This window comes from Ischnura elegans, unplaced genomic scaffold (genome assembly GCF_921293095.1).
Source record: "Ischnura elegans unplaced genomic scaffold, ioIscEleg1.1, whole genome shotgun sequence".
NCBI lineage: Eukaryota > Metazoa > Arthropoda > Insecta > Odonata > Coenagrionidae > Ischnura > Ischnura elegans.
The window spans coordinates 187,920-210,286 of record NW_025791716.1 but is presented as its reverse complement, the minus strand read 5'-3'; the positions used below and the strand labels follow the sequence as shown (position 1 = coordinate 210,286).

The following is a 22,367-nucleotide window of genomic DNA, read 5'->3' as shown; positions in this document are numbered from 1 at the left end:
CCATATATTATAGAAACAAACATTACTGTGAAGTGTTACAGCCTCAGAATGATTTATTTAAAAAACATGCTATTTGAAGTGCCTGGCATTTTGCAAACTTAATTTTCAAAATCAACATTATATCCTAGAAACCTTAAAAAACAATGGATTTTGGTGGGACCAGCTTTAAAACGATAAGAAAATTAAGAGAATTGTTTGTGACGAGTTTAAGTGCGAAGGATGAAACGGTTTAAAACGTATCTCAGGATTTGTTAAATAAGAAATGAAATTTTCAGTTTCGATACAATAAATTAATGCAAAATCAGTAATTGAAGACGGATTTTGACCTGAGAGGTCTAAAAGGTTCCTTTTACTAAAACAAAGACGAGAGTGGAGTTTCAGAACGATCGACTTATGAGTTCCTAAAATAACTTCAGTTTTCTGTTTGACGTTTTCAGCGTGATGTGGCCAAAATTAGATTTCGTGCTAGAATGGTCAATTACGAACCGATTCTGATGAAATTTGTTTTAAATCGTCCACAATAATGTGAGTATCAAATCGTGGTGAATTATGTCCCTGGGGTTCGAGTAGTTTAAGATAAATCTGAGAGGATGTGTTTGAAAAATCCAATTTTTCGCTTGCAAAATTAAAAACATGTGTTTAAAAACAGTAATTTAAGAGGGATTCAGACAGGAGCTGTTTGGATCGTTCCTTCCACCGTAACAGATGAAAATGTGGAGTTCCAGAAGGATCGACTTATTAGTTTGGGAGATAAATATCAGGTTGACGTTACTTTCTGGGAGCGCAAGCCATTTTTGAAGCAAATACTTTTTTCGCCACACGAGACAAAATTACCCAATTATTTAAATGAAACATGGTTTTAAACGATGACCGTTAAGGGCACTACCAACGTGGGTAGTTTGGGATCGATCCATAAAATAGTTTAACTTAAATGTCAGGAGATGTCAGGGAACGGTAAACGTTTCAGGAGTGAATTTGAAATTTTCCTTGAAATACAGAATTTAATTCCTTTTTTGACAGGAGACGTATGAAAACGTTCGCATAACCTAATAGATGGTGAATTTAAAGTTTCAGAACGATCGACTTATGAGTTCCTTAAATAACTTCAGTTTTCTGTTTGACATTTTCAGCGCGATGGGTTTTGTCGCCAAAATTAGATTTCGTGCTAGAATGGTCAATTACGAACCGATTCTGATGAAATTTGTTTTAAATCGTCCACAATAATGTGAGTATCAAATCGTGGTGAATTATGTCCCTGGGGTTCGAGTAGTTTAAGATAAATCTGAGAGGATGTGTTTGAAAAATCCAATTTTTCGCTTGCAAAATTAAAAACATGTGTTTAAAAACAGTAATTTAAGAGGGATTCAGACAGGAGCTGTTTGGATCGTTCCTTCCACCGTAACAGATGAAAATGTGGAGTTCCAGAAGGATCGACTTATTAGTTTGGGAGATAAATATCAGGTTGACGTTACTTTCTGGGAGCGCAAGCCATTTTTGAAGCAAATACTTTTTTCGCCACACGAGACATAATTACCCAATTATTTAAATGAAACATGGTTTTAAACGATGACCGTTAAGGGCACTACCAACGTGGGTAGTTTGGGATCGATCCATAAAATAGTTTAACTTAAATGTCAGGAGATGTCAGGGAACGGTAAACGTTTCAGGAGTGAATTTGAAATTTTCCTTGAAATACAGAATTTAATTCCTTTTTTGACAGGAGACGTATGAAAACGTTCGCATAACCTAATAGATGGTGAATTTAAAGTTTCAGAACGATCGACTTATGAGTTCCTTAAATAACTTCAGTTTTCTGTTTGACATTTTCAGCGCGATGGGTTTTGTCGCCAAAATTAGATTTCGTGCTAGAATGGTCAATTACGAACCGATTCTGATGAATTTTGTTTTAAATCGTCCACAATAATGTGAGTATCAAATCGTGGTGAATTCAGTCCCTGGGGTTCGAGTAGTTTAAGATAAATCTGAGAGGATGTGTTTGAAAAATCCAATTTTTCGCTTGCAAAATTAAAAACATGTGTTTAAAAACAGTAATTTAAGAGGGATTCAGACAGGAGCTGTTTGGATCGTTCCTTCCACCGTAACAGATGAAAATGTGGAGTTTCAGAAGGATCGACTTATTAGTTTGGGAGATAAATATCAGGTTGACGTTACTTTCTGGGAGCGCAAGCCATTTTTGAAGCAAATACTTTTTTCGCCACACGAGACATAAATACCCAATTATTTAAATGAAACATGGTTTTAAACGATGACCGTTAAGGGCACTACCAACGTGGGTAGTTTGGGATCGATCCATAAAATAGTTTAACTTAAATGTCAGGAGATGTCAGGGTACACTAAACGTTTCAGGAGTGAATTTGAAATTTTCCTTGAAATACAGAATTTAATTCCTTTTTTGACAGGAGACGTATGAAAACGTTCGCATAACCTAATAGATGGTGAATTTAAAGTTTCAGAACGATCGACTTATGAGTTCCTTAAATAACTTCAGTTTTCTGTTTGACGTTTTCAGCGTGATGTGGCCAAAATTAGATTTCGTGCTAGAATGGTCAATTACGAACCGATTCTGATGAAATTTGTTTTAAATCGTCCACAATAATGTGAGTATCAATTCGTGGTGAATTCAGTCCCTGGGGTTCGAGTAGTTTAAGATAAATCTGAGAGGATGTGTTTGAAAAATCCAATTTTTCGCTTGCAAAATTAAAAACATGTGTTTAAAAACAGTAATTTAAGAGGGATTCAGACAGGAGCTGTTTGGATCGTTCCTTCCACCGTAACAGATGAAAATGTGGAGTTCCAGAAGGATCGACTTATTAGTTTGGGAGATAAATATCAGGTTGACGTTACTTTCTGGGAGCGCAAGCCATTTTTGAAGCAAATACTTTTTTCGCCACACGAGACATAATTACCCAATTATTTAAATGAAACATGGTTTTAAACGATGACCGTTAAGGGCACTACCAACGTGGGTAGTTTGGGATCGATCCATAAAACAGTTTAACTTAAATGTCAGGAGATGTCAGGGAACGGTAAACGTTTCAGGAGTGAATTTGAAATTTTCCTTGAAATACAGAATTTAATTCCTTTTTTGACAGGAGACGTATGAAAACGTTCGCATAACCTAATAGATGGTGAATTTAAAGTTTCAGAACGATCGACTTATGAGTTCCTTAAATAACTTCAGTTTTCTGTTTGACGTTTTCAGCGTGATGTGGCCAAAATTAGATTTCGTGCTAGAATGGTCAATTACGAACCGATTCGGTTGAAATTAGTTTTAAATCGTCCACAATAATGTGAGTATCAAATCGTGGTGAATTCAGTCCCTGGGGTTCGAGTAGTTTAAGATAAATCTGAGAGGATGTGTTTGAAAAATCCAATTTTTCGCTTGCAAAATTAAAAACATGTGTTTAAAAACAGTAATTTAAGAGGGATTCAGACAGGAGCTGTTTGGATCGTTCCTTCCACCGTAACAGATGAAAATGTGGAGTTCCAGAAGGATCGACTTATTAGTTTGGGAGATAAATATCAGGTTGACGTTACTTTCTGGGAGCGCAAGCCATTTTTGAAGCAAATACTTTTTTCGCCACACGAGACAAAATTACCCAATTATTTAAATGAAACATGGTTTTAAACGATGACCGTTAAGGGCACTACCAACGTGGGTAGTTTGGGATCGATCCATAAAATAGTTTAACTTAAATGTCAGGAGATGTCAGGGAACAGAAAACGTTTCAGGAGTGAATTTGAAATTTTCCTTGAAATACAGAATTTAATTCCTTTTTTGACAGGAGACGTATGAAAACGTTCGCATAACCTAATAGATGGTGAATTTAAAGTTTCAGAACGATCGACTTATTAGTTTGGGAGATAGACCTCAGGTTTGCATTTGGAGATTGGACCGTGATATGTTGTTGCAAATAATGTGATTAAAATGGAATTCTACAAAAACAAATGATATTGGCAAAGGTTAATTTCTTCGTCAGCATTCAGCAACACTGTCGTGGTTACCCATCGAAGTTAATCTTGAACTTGTATAGCTTCAAGAGCCGATGGCAAGTCCAACTTGGAGACCAACATGGACAGGCAAACTTCTGGCTCAGCAAAACTGGGGCCACAGCAGGGGACGCGAACCTGAAATAAAGTTAAAAAATGTATGAGCATGTCTACGCATACAGATTAGAAGTCAATGTTTTATAATAAACTTCACGGCAAGTTGTTAACATATGGTGCTGGAAATAACAGTGCCATTCATGAACTCACTAGTCTGTCATCCATCAGTACGTGTCGTCAAGTGTTATTAAAATAGTATTTCCACCGAGTTTCATCATTCACAACTTTAAAAAATATCCTAACTGACGTTCCAAAGAAAATTAATGTTTTTTCATATTTCATGCCATCACTCGGAAAAACTCCTATGTCAAACTTTTCTCCTCGAAATTACATTTCTCGACCGATGTACTCAGGATGACTATTAAATTTATCACATATTCACACCTTCCATTCCCATAAAATATCATTGCCGTCAGAATCGAATTTTTTTAATTATTCCACCCGATATCCAGAAGAAATTATCATAGGGCGTTAGCTTGGCCCAAAACTTTTTCCCCCGTTACGTAAACCTGGAGACCCTTGTCGGTATTACGACAGTAATCTCAGTAAACGATCAAGGGTTGAAAAAAAGGGAAGATTTCGGCAATGAGTTAAATTACACTTGATGATCAATAGTAAATTTCTCCAAATCCCGTCTTAATCTCCCGAGTTTCGTTGCCATGAAAAACGTTTGGGCCAAGTTGACGCGGGCGCGATGCATGCATATCGCCGTTCAAATAATATGATTAAAATGGAATTCTACACAAACAAAAGATAATGGCAAAGTGTATCAGACAAAGAAAAATATATTAAAGCATACATTAGTGTCGAGTTTCGTAGCCTTAGATTGATTAGTTTAAAATATATCCCATTAGAAGTGCCCGAGATATTGCAATGGCTGATTTTCCGATATAAACATTATATCTTATGAACAGTAAAAACCAACGGATTTTGATGGGACTAGTTTTAAAAGAATAGGAGAAATAAGGCAATTGTTCGTGACGAGTGTCAGTGCGATTGAATTAATGGTTTAATTAATATGTTGCAATCCCTGTCTGTCAACATGAAATTCGTAGAGTCAAACACAATGTTATTCATAAAAACCATAGTTACCGTGGGATTTTGATGGGAGACGCTTTAAAACGTAGATAATAATTATACACACGTTATTGTAGAGTTTCGTAACCCTAGAGTTAGTAATTTCAAAAACATCTCATTTCAAGTGACTGATATTTTGCAAAGGCTGATTTTCCGATATAAACATTATATCTTATGAACAGTAAAAACCAACGGATTTTGATGGGACTAGTTTTAAAAGAATAGGAGAAATAAGGCAATTGTTCGTGACGAGTGTCAGTGCGATTGAATTAATGGTTTAATTAATATGTTACACTCAGTGGCTGAGAAACTGAAATTCCAAATGTCAAACTCAAAATTATTCATGAAAACCATAGTTGCCGTGGGATCTTGATGGGAGACGCTTTAAAACGTAGATAATAATTATACAAACGTTATTGAAGAGTTTCGTAACCCTAGAGTTAGTAATTTCAAAAATATCCTATTTCAAGTGACTGATATTTTCAAAAGGTTGATTTTCCAATATAAACATTATATCTTATAAACCGTTAGAAGCATCGGATTTTAGTGGGACAAGTTTTAAAAGAATAGGAGAAATTAGGCAATTGTTCGTGACGAGTGTCAGTGCGATTGAATTTATGGTTTAATTAATATGTTACAATCTGCCGGTGAAAAAATAACATTACATGTGTCATACAGAAAATTATTTGTTTAAGCCATAATTACCGAGGGATTTGGACGGGAGACAATTCAAAACGTAGGTAACGTTTACACGAACATTTTTGTGGAGTTTGGTAGCCACAGAATGAATAGTTTGAAACATATCCCATAAATGTTCACAAAGTTGTCATCGTGTCAACATGCAAATATGGGAACCCACTGTGGAGTATGTGGCTGTATGATGCAACACAATATTTCTTAACATGCAACTAAACTACACTAATAATAAGCACTGTTGTACACATGCATTTAAAACTTGATCATTTAATCACTTGCACACTGCTCACTTCACGGTCACACGCATTTCTTTAATACTTTCACAGAAAAACTTCAAAATGCACCGATCACAACAAAACTTCACTTCTAAGACTCGGGCAGGATTCCTCGTAAGACCGTCACTTGCTTTCTTAAAATTACCCAACAGCCATTCAACAGTTGAAATGCATTTATGTTTCCCAAGGGTATATTTACAGGTTGTCGGCGGCGATCGGCTCATCACAGTTCAACCTGAAAAATTGACAATAATAAAAGCACGTATTCCCGCCAACTTCCATTGCACATTCAAAATATATCGACACCACTTCAAACCACCGATCCATCCCCATGAACAGAAGACGTAGTTAATTCAAAATTAATCAAAAACACATCATCTCTTAACGAACGATATCATGCAATCACATTTGCCGGTCGTAGAACAGGCAACACGATAACTCGACTACATCAGTAATAAACTCCAGTGTAGAAATGCAATCATAACACGTAATCTGTAGTTAACATCAAAGGCATTTATTTAACACTCGTTACAGAGATTTTGTACCACCGAAAATTTTCCCGGAGACGTAACTTCGCAAAAGGTGCCTGCTCTTGGAAGTACTGCTTTCATTATTTTGATAACCTCGACAACACAGGGATATGATGCCTAAATTCGTCATTCGTAAAAATTGAAAGTTACGTCGAATCGATCGGGATAGCCGAATAATCCACAAATTGGAACGAAAATGTATTAATCCCGTGATATGAGAACGGCTGCTTTTTTGACCCCGGTAATCCGACAGCTGACGGGAAAAACAAGCGACGTTCGGGCCCCGAACGAGAAAGGGGACAATGCCGAATTCCTTACTTTCAGCAGACTATATCCCAGCCACCACAAGACAATGCTTTTGGGCTCTTATTCTGTACATGAGTCGCAATAAATAGCACATGCTATTCTGCGGGTCATCATTGCAACGAGACCGTATTCCAAATGAAGCGTTGTAATATTTTTTTTCGCAATGGGAGTCTTGCCAAGCTCCGCCCAACCTAGTATGAAAAACTTGGGTAGCAATTTCCGTAAACATTAGATATTTCATATATTTTTCTGTATTTAACGGAATATTGACTCGCAATTATAAATACTCGCTTTATTTACTTTTAAAAATCATATTAAACCTTGGCTGTAATAATGATACGCATCGAAAAGCTCATTTATGAAATCAGCTGTTTGTAGAGGGTATGAGAACATTACGAATAATTCAGACTGGTGGTTATAAAAATCTAGGGTTAAGCAATTTTTAAAAAATTTTATGCATCCACCGAGATTATTACAACGACATCGATATACAGGCGAAGCAGAAATCAGCCAATATATTCTTGTCGTGATCTGTCGTAGTGACTTTCTGATTTACGTTTTCGTCATAACAAAATGCAGTAATCGAATCGGTATTCTTAAGTTTTCTCAAGAGTAGAGTGTGAACAAGTGATTTTTTAACATTATGGTATGAATAGACTGACGGAAACATATTATCAAAGCAATCGACTAGCTGAGGTTGCAAAAACGGATGTTTTGGCGTTACGACCACTTTAAAAAATAGTTTTCACGATTAAAAATAGGTTACCGGATCACTTATTCTTCTAATTATTCAACATTAAAGTGTGATCAAGTGAAAAGTAACGGTCTTGATTCAGTTAACTGCAGGAAATAATTAATTTAAACAAAATTCGAGTACACCACGCCGAAAACTGAACCTGCATACCAACTGAACCTAACTTCATAAACATTTTATCATTGCTCCTCCTAAGAAATCTCTTGTTTGCTGATTAGGCCCATGATTGAACTGTGATTTTAATTTCCTTGCTGTTGTTGACTTCAATGGATTTGTATTTGTGAACCTGCATGCCAACTGAACCTTACTTCATAAACATTTTATCATTGCTCCTCCTAAGAAATCACTTGTTTCATAATCAGGCCCATGATTGAACTATGATTTTAATTCCCTCGCAGTTTTTGACTTCAATGGCCTTGTATTTATGAACCTGCATGCCAACTGAACCTTACTTCATAAACATTTTGTCATTGCTCCTCCTAAGAAATCTCTTGTTTGATGATTAGGCCCATGATTGAACTGTGATTTTAATTCCCTCACAGTTGTTGACTTCAATGGCCTTGTATTTATGAACCTGCATGCCAACCGAACCTCACTTCATAAACATTTTGTCATTGCTCCTCCTAAGAAATCTCTTGTTTGATGATTAGGCCCATGATTGAACTGTGATTTTAATTTCCTTGCTGTTGTTGACTTCAATGGATTTGTATTTGTGAACCTGCATGCCAACTGAACCTTACTTCATAAACATTTTATCATTGCTCCTCCTAAGAAATATCTTGTTTCATGATCAGGCCCATGATTGAACTATGATTTTAATTCCCTCACAGTTTTTGACTTCAATGGCCTTGTATTTATGAACCTGCATAACAAATGAACCTTACTTCATAAACATTTTGTCATTGCTCCTCCTAAGAAATCTCTTGTTTGATGATTAGGCACATGATTGAACTGTGATTTTAATTCCATTACAGTTGTTTACTTCAATGGCCTTGTATTTATGAACCTGTATGCCAACTGAACCTTACTTCATAAACATTTTGTCATTGCTCCTCCTAAGAAATCTCTTGTTTGATGATTAGGCCCATGATTGAACTGTGATTTTTATTCCCTCACAGTTGTTGACTTCAATGGCCTTGTATTTATGAACCTGCATGCCAACTGAACCTTACTTCATAAACATTTTGTCATTGCTCCTCCTAAGAAATCTCTTGTTTGATGATTAGGCCCATGATTGAACTATGATTTTAATTCCCTCACAGTTGTTGACTTCAATGGCCTTGTATTTATGAACCTGCATGCCAACCGAACCTCACTTCATAAACATTTTGTCATTGCTCCTCCTAAGAAATCTCTTGTTTGATGATTAGGCCCATGATTGAACTGTGATTTTAATTTCCTTGCTGTTGTTGACTTCAATGGATTTGTATTTGTGAACCTGCATGCCAACTGAATCTTACTTCATAAACATTTTATCATTGCTCCTCCTAAGAAATATCTTGTTTCATGATCAGGCCCATGATTGAACTATGATTTTAATTCCCTCACAGTTTTTGACTTCAATGGCTTTGTATTTATGAACCTGCATAACAAATGAACCTTACTTCATAAACATTTTGTCATTGCTCCTCCTAAGAAATCTCTTGTTTGATGATTAGGCCCATGATTGAACTGTTATTTTAATTCCCTCACAGTTGTTGACTTCAATGGCCTTGTATTTATGAACCTGCATTTCGGAGTAAACTTAGGACAGGAATTTAGTGTACATTGTGGGATTAAAAATCTGAAACCAAGTGATTGTCGTACACACACGTTGTATGGTGTTGACAAAGATAAGAATTACATTTCTGTCTCGACGGTATAGCATATTATCGCCTTAGAGTTTGAAGTTAGGAGAAGGCAACCAGTACTGCATTATAATTTTTTTTTCAAAATCGGTACGGTGCGGCGTGAGTTTCTGGACTACGAAACACCTTACATGCTGTAAGTTTTATGGTGAACATCAGAGATGAGAGAATAGGAAAGAGAGCAATCAACTGAAGCCAAATATAATGCATCACATGTAGTTTCTTCGTCACGGTACTAAATCAATTCTATCACGCAATCATCAAATCGAGGAACTCGACTACATCATTACTAAACTCCAGTGTAGACATGCAATTATAACACGTAATCAGTAGAAAAACATCAAAGGCATTTATTTAATACTAGTTGCAGAGAATTTTCTCCGCCGAAAGTTTTTCTTGAGACATAATTTCGCCGTTAGCAGACGGTGCCTGCTCTTGGAAGTACTGCTTTCATTAGTTTGATAACCCCGACGAAAAAGACATATAATGGATAAATTCGTCATTCGTAAAAATAAAAACTAACGTCCAATCGATCGGGATAGCCGAATAATCCACGAATGGGAACGAAAACGTATTAATCTCGTGATATGAGAACGGATGCTATTTTGACCCCGGTAATCCGACGTTCGGGCCCCGAACGAGAAACAAGACACTGCCGAATTCCACTGCTAAGCTCCGCCTCTCCCAGTATGAAAAACTTGGGTAGCAGTTTACATAACCATTTCATATATTTTTCTGTGTTTAACGGAATATTGACTCGTAATTATAAATACTCGCTTTATTTACTTTTAAAAATCATATTAAACCTTGGCTGTAATAATGATACGCATCGAAAAGCTCATTTATGAAATCAGCTGTTTGTAGAGGGTATGAGAACATTACGAAAAATTCGGATGTTTTGGCGTTACGACCACTTTAAAAAATAGTTTTCACGATTAAAAATAGGTTACCGGATCACTTATTCTTCTAATTATTCAACAGTAAAGTGTGATCAAGTGAATAGTAACGGTCTTGATTGAGTTAACTGCAGGAAATAATTAATTTAAACAAAATTCGAGTACACCACGCCGAAAACTTGCGTGGTTATATTACAGTCATTAAACTGACTTAAATTATTGATGGAAAATGTAGAATCTGGACGGCATTAATGCCAAAAACATTATAAAACCAATCAATGATTGATATTGCAAACTTTGTTTGGGAAATGTTTCTTGCTATTCTAATTTACATCAGCCACCATACGACCCACATACCATGTTAACTCATGTCAAGTTTGAGTTTTCCTTACCATGTCAAGGTTGACTCTTTGTAGCTGCCAAATCCAGCCCATATCAAGTTACCGAACTTCTTTTTTCCCTTGTGGCGTCTAGGCTGAAATATTTTCTGGTCAGAAAGCTCACTCACTCACATGTAACACAATTTATTCACCTATGGCAAGCAAAAACACACTGTGTTGTACAGCATAAGCAATGGCCATGTATTTGATTCCGAGATTTACCATTGAAAGTAATATTTTTTCCTCAGGCTCTGGGGTAAGATTTTCATAGCCCATGGAATCTCTAATTCAGTGTCAAAAATATACAATCAGTGGTGGCTGTTCATTTACCCCAGGTTAATACATAAGAGTGCCAATTTGGTAACCAATACTTAGGAGTCCTATTTCAGGTTTGAATATTTTAATATGGTAAAAAAGAAACGATACTTTATCCTGAAAATGTTTGAATTTATTCCAAACATTGGAGCCTTAATTAAAGGAGATAATTTGGACCCATGCACCTGAAGACTCAGGGAACGTCAAAGCCAGAGTAATCAAAGAAAAATTATATTAAGGTTCTAAATCATTGTCTGCAAAGTGTATTAAAGGACAGGTTCTCGTTAAATCCTGCAGGATGTATATGAGGAGAATGGATCGTTTAAGTATAAGACCAAATCAGTGTATGCATGTTTCACAAAGTCTGCCACTAAAATTCCTTGTGATTATGTCTACATGCATGGAAAGAGCTGAGATATCAAGTTCTTTATACATTTATGATATAAAATTGTGCTATCACCACTAAAATGTTATAGAAACTAGTGTATTTGAAGCCATCCATTCACCTTGGAGCCAACAGCAATAACCCTTGGAATGGACACAATTTGATTATATTTGATTTGGTGCTAGAATGCTTAATTATCAACGGATTTGGTTCAAACTAAATTTAAAACGTCCAAAATATTGTGAGTATCTAATCGTAGTGAGTGAGTTTAGGCCCAGAGGTTTCAGTAGTTTAGGAAATATCTGAGAGGTATGTGGTTGAGAAATGGAATTTTTCACTTGTAAAATTCAAAATGTATGTTTACAATCAGTAATCATGGAGGGATATTGAGGTGAGGCTATTAAAAGCTTCATAGTACTATCATAAATAAGTGTATTGAGTTTGAAAACGATAGCATTATTAGATCCTACGATATCATCAGATTTGCGTTTGAACCATATGGTACGACGAAATTTTGACCCAAAACCTTATTTTGCCATATATAGGATAATTACCGACGGATTTCGGCGAAATATGTCTTAAAACGATCACAATTATGTGTTGTACGTGCGTGCAGAGTTTGGGAGCGATGCGACTCATGGTTAAAACTGTAGCTCAAGAGTTATAACGGTCAGATTTTTCGCGTGAAATTTTTCAACTCAGTATAATGGACAAATATGTAGCATTAGGTAATTCAAGGCGAATTTTGACAGGAGACGCTTAAAAGGTCTATAGAACTAAAAGAAATAAGAGTGAAGTGTCTCCAAGCGATTGAATTTATAGTTCCAGAGATAACCGTGGTTTTATATGTATTGGGGTATAGCGTGAAGGGATTTTGACCCAAAACCTTATTTTGCCATATATAGGATAATTACCGACGGATTTCGGCGAAATATGTCTTAAAACGATCACAATTATGTGTAGTACATGCGTGCAGAGTTTGGGAGCGATGCGACTCATAGTTAAAACTGTAGCTCAAGAGTTATAACGGTCAGATTTTTCGCGTGAAATTTTTCAACTCAGTATAATGGACAAATATGTAGCATTAGGTAATTCAAGGCGAATTTTGACAGGAGACGCTTAAAAGGTCTATGGAACTAAAAGAAATAAGAGTGAAGTGTCTCCAAGCGATTGAATTTATAGTTCCAGAGATAACCGTGGTTTTATATGTATTGGGGTATAGCGTAAAGGGATTTTGACCCAAAACCTTATTTTGCCATATATAGGATAATTACCAACGAATTTCGGCGAAATATGTCTTAAAACGATCACAATTATGTGTAGTACATGCGTGCAGAGTTTGGGAGCGATGCGACTCATGGTTAAAACTGTAGCTCAAGAGTTATAACGGTCAGATTTTTCGCGTGAAATTTTTCAACTCAGTATAATGGACAAATATGTAGCATTAGGTAATTCAAGGCGAATTTTGACAGGAGACGCTTAAAAGGTCTATAGAACTAAAAGAAATAAGAGTGAAGTGTCTCCAAGCGATTGCATTTATAGTTCCAGAGATAACCGTGGTTTTATATGTATTGGGGTATAGCGTGAAGGGATTTTGACCCAAAACCTTATTTTGCCATATATAGGATAATTACCGACGGATTTCGGCGAAATATGTCTTAAAACGATCACAATTATGTGTAGTACATGCGTGCAGAGTTTGGGAGCGATGCGACTCATGGTTAAAACTGTAGCTCAAGAGTTATAACGGTCAGATTTTTCGCGTGAAATTTTTCAACTCAGTATAATGGACAAATATGTAGCATTAGGTAATTCAAGGCGAATTTTGACAGGAGACGCTTAAAAGGTCTATAGAACTAAAAGAAATAAGAGTGAAGTGTCTCCAAGCGATTGAATTTATAGTTCCAGAGATAACCGTGGTTTTATATGTATTGGGGTATAGCGTGAAGGGATTTTGACCCAAAACCTTATTTTGCCATATATAGGATAATTACCGACGGATTTCGGCGAAATATGTCTTAAAACGATCACAATTATGTGTAGTACATGCGTGCAGAGTTTGGGAGCGATGCGACTCATGGTTAAAACTGTAGCTCAAGAGTTATCACCGGTCAGATTTTTCGCGTGAAAATTTTCAACTCAGTATCATGGTGGGACGGATTTAAAAACATTGATGTGATCGAATCAAATATTTGTGGGGAGTTTTGGTGCCACAAAGTCGATAGCTCGAATAATGTACTGTCATATGTGCACGTCCCAGTTCCTAGAGTAAGATTAGTGATGGAATGTTAGACATTGTGTGGAAACCAAATTCAAGAGGCATTTCGATCGGACAAGTTTAGAACGTTGGGGTAATTAATTCAAATTTTTTTGTGCAGTTTAAGTGCTACCAAAATGAACAGTTTCAAATAATATCAGCAAAGGTTTGTCACATAGAGAAATATTTCCTTGTCAGCATTCACCAAGGACTCCAACAGCATGGGACATAACTCCAACAGCATAAGACATGGAGACCACAGGCTTTCTTTCAGGCAAACTTCTCATGCAGCAGACGTGGTTTAAATGATCAGGACAGACCCGTTCCTACATGCCAGAGGACGTGAATCTGAAAGAAAGTTAAAATCTGACATATATCGATTTCCCTTTGGCTCACACTTAAATTGAATTCCTGTCAATAGAGCCTTCCTTCAAGTGAAGATATACCATGAAACATTCTCCAATTGTACCATGCATGAAGTTATAAGTCACTGCAATTCAGTGTGCATAATTATTTAGTTTAAAAAAGTTTTAGTTAAAAAAATATTTGTATGTGATAGTGTTCGTAGTTTAAACGAGGATATATTCGAAAATGTGGATTGTACAGCACAGCAATTCCAGTCATAAGCTTCCTAAAATAACCGACATTCTCCCTGATGTAAGATCCGATGTGATCCTCCAAGACCTGAAATGGAATTACAGAGACTATTAAAACGATACATGTAACTTTCACAGGTTGTAAAATCTCACACATTAACCAAACACAAGAATGAAGTTGAAATGTCGTTCAGCATTTGTCAGGTGTTTGAAAGGCTGTTCATGGCAATGTACAAGGTATATCATATTCTCAAATAACACAAGCTAGTTCATGCTATTAGTGAATACACGACTTATATATTACAATCTCAGGATGTCAACATGACATTTATAGATTCCAACTCAATATCATTTATAATTTCAAAAATATCCCTTTTCAAGTGCCTGATATTTTGCAAAGGCAATATTTCCAATAAAATCCTAAGTTTCCTAACTTTAAATAATATCCTAAGTGACGTTCCAAAGAAAATTAATGTGTTTTCATATTTCATGCGATCACTCGGAAAAACTCCTATGTCAAACTTTTCTCCTCGAAATTACATTTCTCGACCGATGTACTCAGGATGACTATTAAATTTATCCACATATTCACACCTTCCATTCCCATAAAATATACTTGCCGTCAGAATCGAAATTTTTTAATTATTCCACCCGATATCCAGAAGAAATTATCATAGGGCGTTAGCTTGGCCCAAAACTTTTTCCCCCGTTTGGAGACCCTTGTCGGTATTACGACAGTAATCTCAGTAAACGATCAAGGGTTGAAAAAAAGGGAAGATTTCGGCAATGAGTTAAATTACACTTGATGATCACTAGTAAATTTCTCCAAATCCCGTCTTAATCTCCCGAGTTTCGTTGCCATGAAAAACGTTTGGGCCAAGTTGACGCGGGCGCGATGCATGCATATCGCCGTTCAAATAATATGATTAAAATGGAATTCTACACAAACAAAAGATAATGGCAAAGTGTATCAGACAAAGAAAAATATATTAAAGCATACATTAGTGTCGAGTTTCGTAGCCTTAGATGAATTAGTTTAAAATATATCCCATTAGAAGTGCCCGAGATATTGCAATGGCTAAATTTCCAATATCAAAATTATGTTCTATAAACCGTAAAAACCAGCGGATATTGATGAGACAAGCTTTAAGACGAAAACGGAAATAAGGCAATTGTTCGTGACGAGTGTCAGTGCGATTGAAGTAATGGTTTAATTAATATGTTGCAATCCCTGTCTGCCAACATGAAATTCGTAGAGTCAAACACAATGTTATTCATAAAAACCATAGTTACCGTGGGATTTTGATGGGAGACGCTTTAAAACGTAGATAATAATTATACAAACGTTATTGTAGAGTTTCGTAACCCTAGAGTTAGTAATTTCAAAAATATGCCATTTCAAGTGACTGATATTTTGCAAAGGCTGATTTTCCGATATAAACATTATATCTTATGAACAGTAAAAACCAACGGATTTTGATGGGACTAGTTTTAAAAGAATAGGAGAAATAAGGCAATTGTTCGTGACGAGTGTCAGTGCGATTGAATTAATGGTTTAATTAATATGTTGCAATCCCTGTCTGTCAACATGAAATTCGTAGAGTCAAACACAATGTTATTCATAAAAACCATAGTTACCGTGGGATTTTGATGGGAGACGCTTTAAAACGTAGATAATAATTATACAAACGTAATTAAAGAGTTTGTAACCCTAGAGTTAGTAATTTCAAAAATATCCCATTTCAAGTGACTGATATTTTGCAAAGGTTGATTTTCCAATATAAACATTATATCTTATGAACAGTAAAAACCAACGGATTTTGATGGGACTAGTTTTAAAAGAATAGGAGAAATAAGGCAATTGTTCGTGACGAGTGTCAGTGCGATTGAATTAATGGTTTAATTAATATGTTGCAATCCCTGTCTTTCAACATGAAATTCGTAGAGTCAAACACAATGTTATTCATAAAAACCATAGTTAACGTGGGATTTTGATGGGAGACGCTTTAAAAGGAAGACAATAATAATGCCCACGTTATTGTAGAGTTTCGTAACCCTAGATTTAGTAATTTCAAAAATATCCCATTTCAAGTGACTGATATTTTGCAAAGGTTGATTTTCCAATATAAACATTATATCTTATGAACAGTAAAAACCAACCGATTTTGATGGGACTAGTTTTAAAAGAATAGGAGAAATAAGGCAATTGTTCGTGACGAGTGTCAGTGCGATTGAATTAATGGTTTAATTAATATGTTGCAATCCCTGTCTGTCAACATGAAATTCGTAGAGTCAAACACAATGTTATTCATAAAAACCATAGTTACCGTGGGATTTTGATGGGAGACGCTTTAAAACGTAGATAATAATTATACAAACGTTATTAAAGAGTTTTGTAACCCTAGAGTTAGTAATTTCAAAAATATCCTATTTCAAGTGACTGATATTTTCAAAAGGTGTAATTTCCAATGTAAACATTACATCTTACAAACCGTTAGAAGCATCGGATTTTAGTGGGACAAGTTTTAAAAGAACAGAAGAAATAAGGCAATTGTTCGTGACGAGTGTCAGTGCGATTGAATTAATGGTTTAATTAATATGTTACACTCAGTGGCTGAGAAACTGAAATTCCAAATGTCAAACTCAAAATTATTCATGAAAACCATAGTTGCCGTGGGATCTTGATGGGAGACGCTTTAAAACGTAGATAATAATTATACAAACGTTATTGAAGAGTTTCGTAACCCTAGAGTTAGTAATTTCAAAAATATCCTATTTCAAGTGACTGATATTTTCAAAAGGTTGATTTTCCAATATAAACATTATATCTTATAAACCGTTAGAAGCATCGGATTTTAGTGGGACAAGTTTTAAAAGAATAGGAGAAATTAGGCAATTGTTCGTGACGAGTGTCAGTGCGATTGAATTTATGGTTTAATTAATATGTTACAATCTGCCGGTGAAAAAATAACATTACATGTGTCATACAGAAAATTATTTGTTTAAGCCATAATTACCGAGGGATTTGGACGGGAGACAATTCAAAACGTAGGTAACGTTTACACGAACATTTTTGTGGAGTTTGGTAGCCACAGAATGAATAGTTTGAAAAATATCCCATAAATGTTCACAAAGTTGTCATCGTGTCAACATGCAAATCTGGGAACCCACTGTGGAGTATGTGGCTGTATGATGCAACACAATATTTCTTAACATGCAACTAAACTACACTAATAATAAGCACTGTTGTACACATGCATTTAAAACTTGATCATTTAATCACTTGCACACCGCTCACTTCACGGTCACACGCATTTCTTTAATACTTTCACAGAAAAACTTCAAAATGCACCGATCACAACAAAACTTCACTTCTAAGACTCGGGCAGGATTCCTCGTAAGACCGTCACTTGCTTTCTTAAAATTACCCAACAGCCATTCAACAGTTGAAATGCATTTCTGTTTCCCAAGGGTATATTTACAGGTTGTCGGCGGCGATCGGCTCATCACAGTTCAACCTGAAAAATTGACAATAATAAAAGCACGTATTCCCGCCAACTTCCATTGCACATTCAAAATATATCGACACCACTTCAAACCACCGATCCATCCCCATGAACAGAAGACGTAGCTAATTCGAAATTAATCAAAAACACATCATCTCTTAACGAACGATATCATGCAATCACATTTGCCGGTCGTAGAACAGGCAACACGATAACTCGACTACATCAGTAATAAACTCCAGTGTAGAAATGCAATCATAACACGTAATCTGCAGTTAACATCAAAGGCATTTATTTAACACTCGTTACAGAGATTTTGTACCACCGAAAATTTTCCCGGAGACGTAACTTCGCAAAAGGTGCCTGCTCTTGGAAGTACTGCTTTCATTATTTTGATAACCTCGACAACACAGGGATATGATGCCTAAATTCGTCATTCGTAAAAATTGAAAGTTACGTCGAATCGATCGGGATAGCCGAATAATCCACAAATTGGAACGAAAATGTATTAATCCCGTGATATGAGAACGGCTGCTTTTTTGACCCCGGTAATCCGACAGCTGACGGGAAAAACAAGCGACGTTCGGGCCCCGAACGAGAAACAAGACGATGCCGAATTCCTTACTTTCAGCAGACTATATCCTAGCCACCACAAGACAATGCTTTTGGGCTCTTATTCTGTACATGAGTCGCAATAAATAGCACATGCTATTCTGCGGGTCATCATTGCAACGAGACCGTATTCCAAATGAAGCGTTGTAATATTTTTTTTCGCAATGGGAGTCTTGCCAAGCTCCGCCCAACCTAGTATGAAAAACTTGGGTAGCAATTTCCGTAAACATTAGATATTTCATATATTTTTCTGTATTTAACGGAATATTGACTCGCAATTATAAATACTCGCTTCATTTACTTTTAAAAATCATAGTAAACCGTGGATGTACATATGATACGCATTGAAAATCTCATTTGTGAAATCAGCTGTTAGTCGAGGGTATGAGAAAATGACGTGGCGGTTATTTGTTTTCGTATCGGCTAATCATTATTATGTGATCACATTTTAATGTGGAAAATACAATCGGCATTAAAAGAGGGTGTGAAACCAATTTTTTGCGAGCCACGGCAAGTTCCTATTTCATTCAAAGGAAAGGTTGAGAAGGAACTTGACAGGCTAGTATCTGAAGGTCGTTGGTTCTTCAGAGTTGTTTAACCTCTCTTGCTGACTGGAGTGATAACAATTCATTGAAGCATAACTCAAGTAAATGTAATGTACTTACCTTTTGTCGAGGGAAAATCCCATACTTAAAGAACTACATTTTAGGTTAGCATAGGCTGAATAGTTAGCATAGTTAGCATAGGCTGAATTTTCGATAACAACATTATGTCATATAAACGGTAAAAACCAGTGGATTTTGATGGGGACGGTTTTAAAACGTTAAGAAAATTGAGACAAATATTCGTGATTAGTGTCTGTGCAACAGAGTTAATAGTTTTAAAAATGTGTTACAATCTGATACTGAGTATATCATTTTTCCATCTTCATACTCAAAATTATTTCTAAAAACCATGATTATCGTTGGATTTTGACTCGTGACGTTTCAAATCGTAGGTAACATTAAAACAAACATTATTGTGGAGTCTCGTAGGCACAGTAGGAATAGTTTGAAAAATATCCCACATTATGTGCCTGACATTTAGCATAGGCTGAATTTTCGATAACAACATTATGTCATGTAAACGGTAAAAACCAGTGGATTTTGATGGTCACGGTTTTAAAACGTTAAGAAAATTGAGACAAATATTCGTGATTAGTGTCAGTGACACAGAGTTAACAGTTTTAAAAATGTGTTACAATCTGATACTGAGTATATCATTTTTCCATTTTCATACTCAAAATTATATCTAAAAACCATGATTATCGTTGGATTTTGACGGGTGACGTTTCAAATCGTAGGTAACATTAAAACAAAGACTATTGTGGAGTCTCGTAGGCACAGTAGGAATAGTTTGAAAAATATCCCATATTATGTGCCTGATAGTTAGCATAGGCTGAATTTTCGATAACAACATTATGTCATATAAACGGTAAAAACCAGTGGATTTTGATGGGGACGGTTTTAAAACGTTAAGAAAATTGAGACAAATATTCGTGATTAGTGTCTGTGCAACAGAGTTAACAGTTTTAAAAATGTGTTACAATCTGATACTGAGTATATCATTTTTCCATTTTCATACTCAAAATTATATCTAAAAACCATGATTATCGTTGGATTTTGACGGGTGACGTTTCAAATCGTAGGTAACATTAAAACAAAGACTATTGTGGAGTCTCGTAGGCACAGTAGGAATAGTTTGAAAAATATCCCATATTATGTGCCTGATAGTTAGCATAGGCTGAATTTTTAAAATCAACATTATTTCATATAAACAGTAAAAACCAGTGGATTTTGATGGGACCGATTTTAAAACGATGAGAAAGTTAAGGCAATTATTCGTGACTAGTGTCAGTGCGATTTATTCAATGGTTTGAAAAAAATATTACAATATGAATATGACAAAATGAAATGACAGCTGTCATACTGAAAATTATTTGTTTAAGCCATTATTACCGAGGGATATTGACGGGGGACGTTTGAAAACGTAGGTAATATTAAAAAGAACAATTTTGTGGAGTTTCGTAGCCAAAAGAGGAATAGTTCGAGAAATATCTCATATTTTTTCCTGACAGTTACCAAAGGCCGAATTTTCAAAATCAACATTATGTCATATAAACAGTAAAAACCAGTGGATTTCGATGGAATCGGTATTTAAACGATAAGAAAGTTTAGGCAATTATTCGTGACGAGTGTCAGTGCGAAGGACTCCACGGTTTAATAAATTTGTTACATTCCGTGGCTCAAAAAATCAAATGTCAATCGCCTTACTGAAAATTATTCGTTTAAGCCATAATTACCGAGGGATTTGGACGGGAGACGTATCGAAACGTAGGTAACATTAAAAGGAACATTATTGTGGAGTCTCGTAGGCACAGAATGAATAGTTTGAAAAATATCCCATAAGTTGTATTCATGTCAACATGCTATTCTGGGAACCCAGGGTTGAGTGTGTGGCCGTATGATGCAACGCAATATTTCTTAACATGCAACTTCACTACATTAATAATAAACTCTGGTGTACACATGCATTTAAAACTCGATGGTGTAATCGCTTGCGCACTGCTTAACTTCACGGTCACACGCATTACTTTAAGACTTTCACAGAAAAACTTCAAAATGCACCGATCACAAGAACGCTTCACTCGGACGAATTTTCTGCAATGCACACGACACAGTAAGTGTGGAAATTTGTTGCACACGAGGAAATATAGAGGATCACACGATACATCCTCTGCGGAGAGTAAATGCAGCAAATTAATAGTAATTATCTTGTCGTGGGCTAATTGCCTGATGCTCCAAGCTCGCCTGTAGCAGATAGTTCCGTAGTCGCCACTGGGGGCACCACCTCTCGGACGTCGCATCAATCAGCTGTCTACGAGACGTTATTTTCTCGGTACGATTCCTTCAAATAATACCGCGTTATACAGAGTATTCATACGAATTCCTCCTCGGTGAGTGCACCGCGTTCTTTACCCGCTCACTAATAGAGGTTTTTGTGGTGTGGTTGCCACGGCAAAGAGTCATTGTTGGTCGAACGTTGAAAATGCATGCTTTGGAGGAGAGAAAGTACTTCGGAAAGGTAACGAAATGTCTACGATGAAGCGGAATGGTATTTAAAAATTCTCCAACCTTTGACTCTGTGGTGTTAAGAAAGCATCGAGGCCGTTAAAAATATTTTTTTAAATTAAAAGAAAAACAATCTGCAATGCTCTTCTTATGGGATAACGGTCACGGCACGTCGAGGGCCCCGAGGCCGTTTTCGCATGCGATGGACGTGAAAGGAAAAGCGTATTCCATCACTTGAATGAATTTCTAAGGTATCTTCAAAATTCCATTCGATTATTCCAATTAAAAGTTGTATAAAAAGTCATTGCAACGTTAATATGTCACGCCATGTTTTCCTCAGCCAGGCTGCGGTCCCAGAGTCCCGGGTTCGAATCTCGGAGTCGGTCGTTCTTTTGAATGGTATTTTTTCTTTTATTTTCACGACGTTATCGTTTCCCGAGACCTTCGTGCGAGCGACGCCTTCGTTCTTCGGCGACCATTTCAAGCATTTCGCGATCGTCAGCGCCACCGCAGCCCAACTACTCGCGCCAGACCGAACGCGCGCAGAATTCAAACTCGCCACCAGAACGGTCGTCGGGTACGCTTTTCGAGGGGGCAAAATTCGACGTTCCCCGCTTCGATCCCGTACGAAACGGTTTCCATCGAATACACCTGCGAGTCGATCGGATCGACGCGCTCCAATACCCGTCTCTGCATC

General features: G+C 36.4%; 1 non-coding gene across 7 annotated transcripts in view; it reads right to left on the bottom strand.

Moving 5' to 3' along the window:
- The window catches only part of LOC124173581, a 289,573-nt gene that overhangs the window by 125,446 nt on the left and 141,760 nt on the right, over nt 1-22,367 (bottom strand). For 3 of the 7 annotated variants that reach the window (XR_006868621.1, XR_006868627.1, XR_006868660.1), the window contains 2 exons: nt 14,293-14,530; nt 13,720-14,194 (listed from right to left, as the gene is read on the bottom strand). This is a non-coding gene — a transcript (uncharacterized LOC124173581). Of the gene's footprint in view, nt 1-4,026; nt 4,150-4,278; nt 6,412-13,719; nt 14,195-14,292; nt 14,531-17,459; nt 17,961-20,901; nt 21,433-22,367 lie in introns of those variants that run through there. The other 4 variants (XR_006868619.1, XR_006868618.1, XR_006868620.1 and 1 more) reach the window with 3 other exon arrangements.